Source organism: Podarcis cretensis (assembly GCF_951804945.1).
Source record: "Podarcis cretensis genome assembly, chromosome: 1".
Lineage (NCBI taxonomy): Eukaryota > Metazoa > Chordata > Lepidosauria > Squamata > Lacertidae > Podarcis > Podarcis cretensis.
This window is the reverse complement of record NC_137170.1, coordinates 50,922,151-50,934,270: the sequence shown is the minus strand read 5'-3', so window position 1 is coordinate 50,934,270 and position 12,120 is coordinate 50,922,151. Positions and strand designations below refer to the sequence as shown.

Sequence of the window (12,120 nt, the reverse complement as noted above, 5' to 3'; positions counted from 1 at the left end):
TGCTGCCTCCAATTGTGGAGGTAGAGCAGAGATATATACCCAGACACAGATGTCTACATCTGTCATTAACAAAATAATGTTTTCCAAGATCTTGGGCTTATAGCAGCCTTCCCCAACCTTGGATCCCCAAATGTTGCTGGGGTACAATTAACACAACTACCACTCTGGAAACTAATCAATATAATCATTTCCAAGAAGCTGCCTCCAGAACAAATGGGAGCCAGAAGTAAAATGATGGAGAGGCAGAGTAACAATTCAGTGGGCAAATTAATATGCAGCAGCATGGATACCTGAAATGAGATTGTGACATCACCTGTTCAAACATCTGTGGTATTAATTGTTTAGTAAGTGTGTAGAGAGGGAGAACAGTCTGCCAGAGCATGCTCCAATAGACTATGATACAGGACTTGAGAGTAGATTGATACCCAGTGATTAAAATGATATTTAACGCAGTTTTGCAGTCCTGCTCCTTAATGTGTGGGAAATACGATGTGTCCTATATGTTGCGGGCGCTTGGAAAGAAAGAAAACTATTTGGAGCATTGTGAGGGTTCTGGGTCAACTTTGATCCAAGTTATGGTCCAACCAATGCTGGTGTCTGGCTATTTTGTGTCCTAGGCAAGGCTAAGTACTTGCACCGCCCCCCCCCCCCAGTTGCTAACTTCAATTTTCAAAAACAGATGTGTTGTAGAAAAAAGTGAACAGCATAAAACTTGAAACTGCTAAATTTATTTTAAATTGCAAAAGTAAGTAATACAACAATCTTTTATTATCATAAGAAATTATTTTAGCACACAAAGCATTTTGAACGATCTTGTTATGTTGAAATTTAAGTCTCTTCTCTTAAAAGTTTCAATTTTAGGCACATAAAAATCTCACTTTATGTGCTATTTCTGTTGCAATTTCCCCCCACCAATTCCTTCAGGTCAAGTGCTGATGCTTGGGCATGTTCAATTGATATAGCTGCCAAGCTAATTAGTCTCTTTCGCAACATTGTTGAGCATATGTTTTATAAGTTTGAGCTTTGAGAACCTGCATTCATCACTTGCTACTGACAATGGAAGTGTGAGAAGGATCCTTAGGGCAACAGAAACATTAGACACATTATCTAGGAGTTTTTGCTGTAGTATGAAGAGATGTGGTGGCATAAACTTTGGAAGCCTTCAAGCTACAAGTTTACAGCATAGATATTCAGCATCAACATATTTGTTTCTATTGTGCATCAATGGTTTTTCCAAATTCTTGCAGGCCTTATGTACATCTTCAGCAGATATTTCGTTGATACTGCATATATCATTGTTGTTGTTTAGTCGTTTAGTCGTGTCCGACTCTTCGTGACCCCATGGACCAGAGAACGCCAGGCATTCCTGTCTTCCACTGCCTCCCGCAGTTTGGTTAGACTCATGTTTGTAGCTACAAGAACACTGTCCAGCCATCTCGTCCTCCGTCATCCCCTTCTCCTTGTGCCCTCCATCTTTCCCAACATCAGGGTCTTTTCCAGGGAGTCTTCTCTTCTCATGAGGTGGCCAAAGTATTGGAGCCTCAGCTTCAGGATCTGTCCTTCCAGTGAGCACTCAGGGCTGATTTCCTTACGAATGGAGAAGTTTGATCCTCTTGCAGTCCATGGGACTCTCAAGAGTCTCCTCCAGCACCATAATTCAAAAGCATCAATTCTTCAGCCTTCTTTATGGTCCAGCTCTCACTTCCATACATCACTACTGGGAAAACCATGGCTTTAACTATACGGACCTTTGTTGGCAAGGTGATGTCTCTACTTTTTAAGATGCTGTCTAGGTTTGTCATCGCCTTTCTCCCAAGGAGCAGGCATCTTTTAATTTTAGTGGCTGCTGTCACCATCTGCAGTGATCATGGAGCCCAAGAAAGTAAAATCTCTCACTGCCTCCATTTCTTCCCCTTCTATTTGCCAGGAGGTGATGGGACCAGTGGCCATGATCTTCATTTTTTTGATGTTGAGCTTCAGACCATATTTTGCGCTCTCCTCTTTCACCCTCATTAAAAGGTTCTTTAATTCCTCCTCACTTTCTGCCATCAAGGTTGTGTCATCTGCTTATCTGAGGTTGTTGATATTTCTTCCGGCGATCTTAATTCCGGCTTGGGATTCTTCCAGCCCAGCCTTTCTCATGATGAATTCTGCATATAAGTTAAATAAGCAGGGAGACAATATACAGCCTTGTCGTACTCCTTTCCCAATTTTGAACCAATCAGTTGTTCCATATCCAGTTCTAACTGTAGCTTCTTGTCCCACATAGAGATTTCTCAGGAGACAGATGAGGTGATCAGGCACTCCCATTTCTTTAAGAACTTGCCATAGTTTGCTGTGGTTGACACAGTCAAAGGCTTTTGCATAGCCAATGAAGCAGAAGTAGATGTCTTTCTGGAACTCTCTAGCTTTCTCCATAATCCAGCGCATGTTTGCAATTTGGTCTCTGGTTCCTCTGCCCCTTCTAAATCCAGCTTGCACTTCTGGGAGTTCTCGGTCCACATACTGATTGAGCCTTCCTTGTAGAATTTTAAGCATAACCTTGCTAGCGTGTGAAATGAGTGCAATTGTGCGGTAGCTGGAGAATTCTTTGGCACTGCCCTTCTTTGGGATTGGGATGTAGACTGATATTCTCCAATCCTCTGGCCACTGCTGAGTTTTCCAAACTTGCTGGCATATTCAGTGTAGCACCTTCACAGCATCATAGTTTAAAATTTTAAATAGTTCAGCTGGAATATCATCACTTCCACTGGCCTTGTTATTTGCAGTGCTTTCTAAGGCCCATTTGACTTCACTCTCCAGGATGTCTGGCTCAAGGTCAGCAACCACACTACCTGGGGTGTATGAGACTTCCATTTCTTTCTGGTATAGTTCCTCTGTGTATTCTTGCCACCTCTTCTTGATGTCTTCTGCTTCTGTTAGGTCCTTTCCACTTTTGTCTTTTATTATGGTAATCTTTGTACGAAATGTTCCTTTCATATCTCCAATTTTCTTGAATAGATCTCTGGTTTTTCCCATTCTATTGTTTTCCTCTATTTCTTTGCATTGCTCGTTTAAGAAGGCCTTCTTGTCTCTCCTTGCTATTTTTTTTGGAAATCTGCATTCAATTTCCTGTATCTTTCACTATCTCCCTCGCATTTTGCTTGCCTTCTCTCCCCCGTTATTTGTAAGGCCTCATTGGACAGCCATTGCTTCCTTGCATTTCCTTTTCATTGGGATGGTTTTAGTTGCTGCCTCCTGTATAATGTAACGAGCCTCCATCCATAGTTCTTCAGGCACTCTGTCCACCAAATCTAAATCCTTAAACCTGTTCCTCTCTTCCAATGTGTATTCATAAGGGATTTGACTTAGATTGTATCTTACCAGCCCAGTGGTTTTTCCTACTTTCTTCAGTTTAAGCTTGAATTTTGCTATAAGAAGCTGATGATCTGAGCCATAGTCAGCTCCAGGTCTTGTTTTTGCTGACTGTATAGAGCTTCTCCATCTTTGGCTGCAGAGAATATAATCTATCTGATTTCGATGCTGCCCATCTGGTGATGTCCATGTGTAGAGTCGTCTCTTGTGTTGTTGGAAAAGCGTGTTTGTGATGACCAGCTTGTTCTCTTGGCAGAACTCTATTAGCCTTTGCCCTGCTTCGTTTTTGGTTTTTTTTTAAAGAATTTTTGTGTCTTTATTGGAATGGTGGAATACACCTGTTTTGATAACTTGAATATTTGGTTGTAATTAGAAATGACACTACAGAACTGCAATACTGGTCCAACAGTCTTGTCTTTACTTCCCCCCACCCCCAAAGCAAGAAATAGAATGAAAATGCACCGAGTAATCAGAAAGCACTAGCAGGCATCAGTTAATCCAAGATTCTAGCTCCTTAGTTCCGAAAGCACTTGCCAAGTTGCATTGTGTGTGGAACCCAAGTTTTAAGATTGGTCATAATTTGAAGTTACTAGAGATTCACATTAAGCTTCATGTGGGCATTATTATTATTATTATTCATCTCAAATTCGTCACTGGTATTTCTCTTGTCAAATATTACATTTCTTTCATTCACTGATATTTTTCTCAACGTATAAAAAAGTATGAAATATAAACAAGCTCTCTCATTGTACACGTGTAAGAGTACAACTGAAGAATTATAGAGCTGACTACTGTATCTACACACCATCAAATACCATCAAATCTTGGATATTCAATTAATATACAAAATATCAGGGCACAGAAAGAACAAAAACCCACTTCTTTTGTTTTGTTTACGCACAGGATCAAATATTCAATCGAAAGGAAAAAAAAACACTTGGAATCATTTTGGTTTCCCACTACATCTGCATGTTGAGACACTTATTAAAATATTCCTGTTTAATTGTGTTTGGTCTTTTTTTTCTTATTTTCAAGTCATGTTTTGTTATCTTAATACCGGCCATCCAGACAAACATGTATTGAGAAAGACCCTCCATCTCCCAGCCTCCCTAGATCCAACTCATGGCAGGTCGGATTTAAGACATAACTCCAAAAACTGGGTTGTGATGACAGATGCTAGGACCAATTTCTTCATAATCTTTTTTGGTGTGGCATACTTAGTAGAACTCAGGCATGGAAGCCAAAATTGATCCTCCAGACCAGACAGCATATCTTTGCATATGGTGTGTGATAACTTGTATATCAATAGGTTTGGGCTTCAGTCTGCCACCACTCAGTTCCTCGCTGAGTTTCAGTCTGGCATCAACAGTTCTTTTCAAGTCTCGTTGTAAACGGCGACCAAAGTCCCTGAACATTGTGGTGCCTCCAGAGAGGACAATATTCTTATATAGTGGACGTCTAACATCAACGGGACAGTTCTGAATTACTTCGTCTACTACTTCTGAGATAGGCTGTGTGAAGTCTGGATTAGCAAACTCAGGATGAAAGAAGATCTCTGGCCCCAAGAATCTCTCATAGCCAACATCAATGGTAAATTCTTTCTTTGAGATTGCGTTGATTCCAGTATATTGTTTGGTCCACTTGGTACCATCTGCGTCATACTTGTTAAATTCTTTTACTAAATCAGGGCAGACATAACTAAAGCGTTCCTTCACCGCTTTAGCAGTTTCCAATGATTGTTCAGGAGGGATTCCTACTTCTTGTTCTCTTAGCAATTGTTGAATGAAGTAAGTTATATCTCGTCCTGCAATTGGAATATGTTTGATACAGCTGCCAATCACATAACCTTCAGCCACAGGAATGACGTGAGTGACACCATCCCCACTGTCTATAACCGTTCCAGTCAGTGTTCACTCTCCTACTTGTCTTGATGTCCAAGATGCAGCTAAGGCAAGGACGGCCTGAACAGCAATGTAAAGCCCAGGAACATTGAAGGACTCAAACATGATTTCTGCAGTATATTCCCTGTTTTCTGGAGTATTTAGAGGGGGTTCAGTCAATAGAAAATAATGATCTTCAGGTTCTGCCCTTAAATATTTAAAGATTACTTGTTCCATAAACCTCTCCATCAAATCCCAATCTTCAACTATTCCATGACGGATGGGCCACTTTGTTGCATATGTTGGTTTTTCTATTGCTTCATCCCCAATAAAGAAGTCTAGGTCATCCACACCTTTCATAACCCTTCTCTGTGCTTGATCGACAACCTTGGCAAATTCCTTGATAGTGATACATGATGGAATGATGAACTGTGGCTCTGTATTACCAGCATATCCCAGTTTGGTATACCCTATGCCACAGTCCACCACGCAGGCCAGAAGCCGCCCTGCCATCCTCCTTCGGGTCGAGACGGCGCTGGGGGAAAAGTGCGGTGGACCCCGCTGGGCTCGCGCTCTCTCCTTCCTTCCACTCTGGGGGCGCAAAGCCACCCACTTCCGCAAAAGGGAGCCCAGCCAGCCAGCCCCTCCCTGCCCCAGATGCTGCCTCACTCCTGCCCCTTGCCCCCACCTCTCTCTCACACACACACACAGCGCCGGCGAGCGAAGCCCAAGATGGCCCACCCTGCATCGTTTTGATCTCCAAGGCCAAACTTGCCAGTTGTTCCTTTTATCTCTTGACTCCCTACTTTAGCATTCCAATCCCCTATAATGAGAAGAACATCCTTCTTTGGTGTCATTTCTATAAGGTGTTGTAAGTCTTCATAGAATTGGTCAATTTCAGTTTCTTCAGCACCAGTGGTTGGTGCATAAACTTGGATTACTGTGATGTTAAAAGATCTGCCTTGGATTCGTATCAAGATCATTCTATCATTTTTTAGATTGCATCCCAATACAGCTTTCGCCACTCTTTTGTTGACTATGAGGGCCACTCCATTTCTTTTGCGGGATTCTTGCCCACAATAGTAGATGGTCATCCGAACTGAATTCGCCCATTCCCGTCCATTTCAGTTCACTGATGCCCAGGATGTCAATATTTATTCTTGCCATCTCATTTTTGACCACATCCAACTTACCAAGGTTCATGGTTCTTACATTCCAGGTTCCTATGCAATATTTTTCTTTACAGCATTGGACTTTCCTTTCGCATATATCATACAGGAAGCCAAATAGGGATTTATGTTGCTGTAGCTGTTGGAATCTCTCTCCAACATATTGAATGACCATGTTTAAGCACAGCTGCCCAGAGTAGCTGGGGCAACGCAGCCAGGTGGGCAGGGTATAAATAATACAATTATTAAATTATTATTAGCAGTAGAAATCTACTTTGAATTTCTGCTTTGGATCTTGTGATGCCTCTTCTTGGGCTTCATACTCAAACTGCCATTATAGAAGCATTGCAAAAACTACATGTTAAATGCAAGAAGGGGAGATGATATATCTGTGAGAGAAGAAAAAGGTGGTTTGGGGAAGATGGTGAGCAGCTGTGCATTACTGTGGTCAAGGACTTTCAGACAGGAAGTGGCAAAACCATTCATGAACCATCCCATAAATACAAAGTCCTGCAGTCATGTAACCAACATATTTACATATTTACCCGATTTCTACAACACCCTATAACAAATGTATTCCCAAGACAGTTAATACACAATAAAGCAATCAGAGAAGCATGTGTATATATAAAAATTATAAAGCATGTTAATGAAATAATTCAGAAACAAAACAGCCATAAAAACACATTCCCAAATAAATCTCAAATGTTTCTGAACATTTGAGGCAGAACACAAATAGGACTCCTGAGAATATATTCAGGAGTATATGCCACAGGTCTGAAGCTGCAGCTGAAAGGACTCTTCTCCTAATACATACTAATCTCAACTCCTGGGAAGGCGGCACTTAGATTGGCAGTTCCGAAAGCCCCACTGGGCTCATAAGGGAGAAGGCATCTCTTTGGAATTTTGAATTAGCTTTGGAAACTGGTAACCAATGCAGATGGTTTGATATCTGTTTGCACTAGAGCTGAACTAAAAAGTTATCATGTGAGAAATGGGGAGGGATGATTCCTTTAAAAAAGTTTTAAAACTGGGGGAAACAGCAAATGCAATCTTCCTGGCTGCCTCCTGGAAGCTGCCATTCCCATCCCCACCCACAATGCCGCAGGCAGTCCACAACCATATCTGATGATGTTTCCTGCTTGGCAGGGGGTTGGACTCGATGGCCCTTGTGGTCTCTTCCAACTCTATGATTCTATGATTCTATGATATAGTGGTCTTATATGCAAGAGCACATTTTCTCAGGACATTTTGGGGGACCCTCCACTAGTGGCTGCCCCCCTCAAACTGGTTCCAAATGCCCTGCATGAGAGTAGGGTTGTAAATTGGGTGTCATTTTGACGCAGCTCTAGTTCTTGCACTTGATACTTCATGGTGTTATATGTTTACAACCATATGTCAGGAGTGCTCTGATGGCGTTTCCTGCTTGGCAGGGGGTTGGACTCGATGGCCCTTGTGGTCTCTTCCAACTCTATAATTCTATGATTCCTGGCACACTACACTTTTTTTTTTTAAAGCTGAGTAGCAACAGGGAGTCAGTAGTGGGGGTGGTGAGGCAAAAGACCCTGGGCCTAAGCACACATGCATATTGTATAAAGGTTCTTTTGCACCCTGTGAAACATAAATGCTCAGTTTTTTAAAAACGGCAATGGCATGCTATCCGCCCGTGACTCCTGAGCCTCCCCCTATCTCCTTCCCCCTTTGTTTTGACTAATTGGGGGAGGTTTGGGAGTTGTGGGCGGGCGACCGTTGCCCAGTTTTATAAAACTCTGCGCATTTATGTTTCACAGGGTATGAAAGAAGGGCTTTGCACCTTGCCTGGCAGAGAAACTGCATGCCTTGCACCCCTCGTGGGCAATGGCCACCCACTCGTGACTCCCGAGCCTCCTCTGATCTGTCAAAACAAGGGGGGGAAGGGGGCAGGAGATCTGTACAGCCAGACATCCCCGGTTCCCCTTTGGCAGTGACGGCGGCAGCAAGCAGCTCCTGAAGCCAGCCAGAGCCAACTGCGCTACCAAGCTGGCTCCAGGCTGCTGAGACTGCTGCTGCCACATTTCCCGGGGACAGATTTGCAAATCTGGGGACTGTCCCTGGGAACCAGGGATGTCTGGTAACCCTATTATAGATGTGGGTAAAATTGATAAATGCTAGGATTTTGGTTATTTGTGGTATGAAGGGAGAATGCAAGCTGCAAATGAATTCCTGGCTTATGCAAACCAGCCTGGCTGGCTGGAGGAAGAGCAGACTTGTTAGCATTACAGAAAGGTGTTGATTCTTTGGCCTTGGGAGTCACATGTCACAAATGTTGCCTGTGTTTGAGGGGACAGGAAAAGGGAGGTCTGGGCAGAAGGAGGACAAAGAGAGGTCGGGATCCATCTTGGGGAGAAGAGGGAAGATTGCCTGCAATACTTTGGGCAATGCCTTAACATCTGGACTTCTTTCATGCAGTCTCCACCGTGTCTTCTATTCTCCAAAGTGACACAGACCATGTGTGTTTGTGCGCCTGTGGCCTCATGCACTCTTGCTGCTGCTTGGCAGAGAGAGGAGCAGGCACCAGGCTTTTGTAACAATACGTTAAAGAGGCAGCAGTAGCATTTTAAGTTTGGCCCATTTTCCAAGGCAGCCCCGCATGAAATAAAGTAGGCCAATCTGGAGGTCAGTCACCAAGGTATGGATTACAGTAACCAGGTTTCTCTGTTCCAGCAACTGGTGCAACTGGAGACATTGATGAAAGGCGTCCCAGGCTAGATACCATCTAAGATTCTGTAAGTCATCACGGTTGCAGGAAGGCTTAAGCCTTGGTGTTTGGGGGGGGGGGAGTAATAAAGCCATTCGCCCTATTCACATGGCTCCTTTGTAGCAAGATGTCTTCAGTTATGCGATCATGGTCTGTGGTAGTGGCTCCCAGACACCACCCATCATATAACAATTAAGAATTGGGCCTCATTCTTTCACCTCCTACTTGGTAGATGCAGGGGCAAGATTTAGATCACTGATGGTGGGAATCTGTGGCGCTCCAGATGTTGTTGGACTCAAGTTGTAGTCCACAAACATCTGAAGAGCCACTGGTTCCCCACCTCTACTCTAGAGAGCCTGTGGTGCTGTACACATACAAAAAGCAGCTCCCTCAGGAAACACCATATAGGCACACCTTTATATCAAACGCAGGAACCAGTTCAGCAGCTGCTTCACAAGCAACTCCAGGAAGTTAAGGTAAAAATATGAATGAAAGTAGTGTATACTAATACTAGTGTGATTTTTTTTTTTTTGTTTTCAATTTGACTGACACTGTTTAATAATAAAAAGTATGCATGGTGAAATCCTCATCTTCATTTCTTTATTCAAGAGTCGTCTTCTTCACCTTGCTCCCCTGTATTTCAGTGTTGTCGCTGCAGCTCTCCTCTTGTGACCTACATTTGGGGAGCCCTGAAGTTTCAACTGCTATGGGGGCTCCTTTGCAACCAGCATTGAGGTATAGCTAGCCATTGTGATCTTCAACGGAGTTGTTCCATGACAGATTGCCACATTTTCTTTTTTTAAAAGTTAGCTACTGCATCTGTTCGACAGTGGATTTGCTGCCAAGGAGTGTGGTGGAGTCTCCTTCTTTGGAGGTCTTTAAGCAGAGGCTTGAACCATAAGTCAGGAGTGCTCTAATGGTGTTTCCTGCTTGGCAGGGGGTTGGACTCGATGGCCCTTGTGGTCTCTTCCAACTCTATGATTCTATGATCTCAGTTTTTGATTAAAATTGCTGTACTGGATTATCTCATATGTCAAAGTCACTGGTGTGAATAATTATTTCCTATACTTTATAGTTTTCAAGTTATTGGGTGTGTGCGTGTAAATTAGGGAAATGTCATATACATACATGAATAAAGTCGTTTCTTGGGCCTCAGTGGGATTAGGGTCCCTAAAGCTTAAACTTCATTAATTTCATAGTATATCTCCCCTTGCTCGCGACTCTGGGCTGCTTGAGAAGCATTTCAAAAATACGAAGACGCCGAAGAGCGGCTGTTCCGCCGGGCTGAGGAATAAAGGGCTCCACTTCGCGTTCAGGATATAACAGGGCCGAGTCCGACGGACTGGCAGGTCACTCCCCGGCTCCCGGCAGTGATTATCGCATTCGGCGGAGATCTCTCAGCGTCTGGCTATCCAGAACGCCGCTCCTACTCGATCCGGCCAATGCGTGTTCCGCGCGCTCTCCGCCGGGCGCGGCAAGACCCGCTTCGCCTTCAAGCGCAAACGCTAAGCAAGCCGGAATGCAAAAGCAGAGCAGCGGAGACCGCCCTACCACGCATGCGTGCTACCAGCCCTTTCGCCGCCGCCACCGCCTCCTTCTCCTCCCGGGCTGTGAAGCTAACGTTCCGCCCGCATGGAGATTTCACAGGGGCGCCTCTCCCATTGGCTGCCTCCCTCCCAGCACGCGCGTCTACGCCACACCCACTTGGCTCCCTAGTTTCCCTTTGAGGCGTCGAGGGCCGATGCCTCGCGCTCCTCCTCCCCAGTCCGCGCGCGGCCTCGTTGCTCGTAGTTCCTCAGCTCGGATTACTTCTTCCCCTCCCTCCAGCCCTCCTTGCCTGCCTTCGGTGCGCGCGTGAGGGGAGCGCGTTTGCGCGCGCCGTTTCTCCCCCTCGCCCCCCCCCCCGCGCTCTGTCAGTGTCTCGCGCTCCTCCAGTCTGTTGGAGGCTCCGTTAAACGGCGGTGGGTTCCTGTTTCCGTCTTTTCATCACTCCCTTCTCCCGCCGCCGCCGCCGCCGCTCCGTTTCCACCGCCGTCTCCCTCCGCCTCTTCTCCACAGCCGGCAACCTCAGGAGCGCCGGCGTTGAGGAGCAGAGGTGACCAGGAACCCAGCCTGCGGGCGGGCGGCCGGGCAACACGGGCACCGAGGCGGGTAAGGCGAGGCCGTGGGGGCGCTCGGGGAACTTGAGGGATGCTGCTTCTCCCGCTCCAGCCCATCCTCCCTCGCGGGCCTGGCGCAGCAGCAGCAGCTGCGGTTACTGATGAGGAGGGAGGTGGCGGGCGGGCGAGCGAGGGGTGGCTGACTGGGAAGAGGAAGGAGTGATGGTGGGGGGAACGGGGACCTTCCGCCGAGGCCGCCTGGCTCTTGGGGTTCCTTCGCCTCGCCCGGGACAAAATCCTCAGGGAAGGAGGAAGGAGGAGGTGTCGTCCTGGCCGGGGCCTGCCTGCGTGCTCCGGGAAGGCGGCCGGGGGTGTCTCAGGCCGGGGGTGTAGGTAGGAGATGGTTCTCTTCTTGGGGCAGCAGCGTTGCTATGTGGGTGCTAGGAAAGAGGCGGCGGCAGCAGCAACAGCAGCAGCAGCAGAAGCAATGCTGATGCACACACACAAAAACACCCAGGAAAAAATAAGGACGTGCACAAGCCAAAGCCCCGAACATCGTGCGCGGAGGCGCCCGCGAGAGACGCGGCAAGCTCTACAAAATGCAGCACGAGCAGCCAGTGTGCAAGGAGCTGGGGGTGGGGTTGCCATCTGGGGAATAGGCGGGGGTGGAAAAGGAGGGGTAGGATGTGCTGAAAGCGGGCGCTGAAGAAGAAGAAGAACTGCGGGAGTGGTCTTGCTTTTCTTGCACCCCCGCCCCTTGTGTAGAAGTGGTGGCTTTCAACTTTACTTCAGAGTCAGGAAGTAGCTAGCGAGGGTGCACACTCCTTTTATTTCCTTAGATCTTGCTCTTTCATGGGCCTCATTAACAAGCATGGGCGCTT

At 46.0% G+C, this 12,120-nt stretch overlaps 1 protein-coding gene and 1 pseudogene across 2 annotated transcripts in view; one reads left to right on the top strand and one right to left on the bottom strand.

Annotated features, from left to right (window-relative positions):
* Positions 1-3,637: 3,637 nt before the first annotated feature.
* Positions 3,638-5,872, bottom strand: LOC307213559 (actin-related protein 3 pseudogene; annotated as a pseudogene). Its single transcript has one exon. The product of its transcript is annotated as an actin-related protein 3 pseudogene (transcript).
* Positions 5,873-10,866: 4,994 nt separating this feature from the next.
* The window catches only part of FUT8 (fucosyltransferase 8), a 73,796-nt gene continuing 72,542 nt past the window's right edge, over positions 10,867-12,120 (top strand). The window contains exon 1 of the mRNA XM_079951652.1: positions 10,867-11,291. The gene's annotated coding sequence lies outside the window, so the exon portion shown is untranslated. The remainder of the gene's footprint in view (positions 11,292-12,120) is intronic.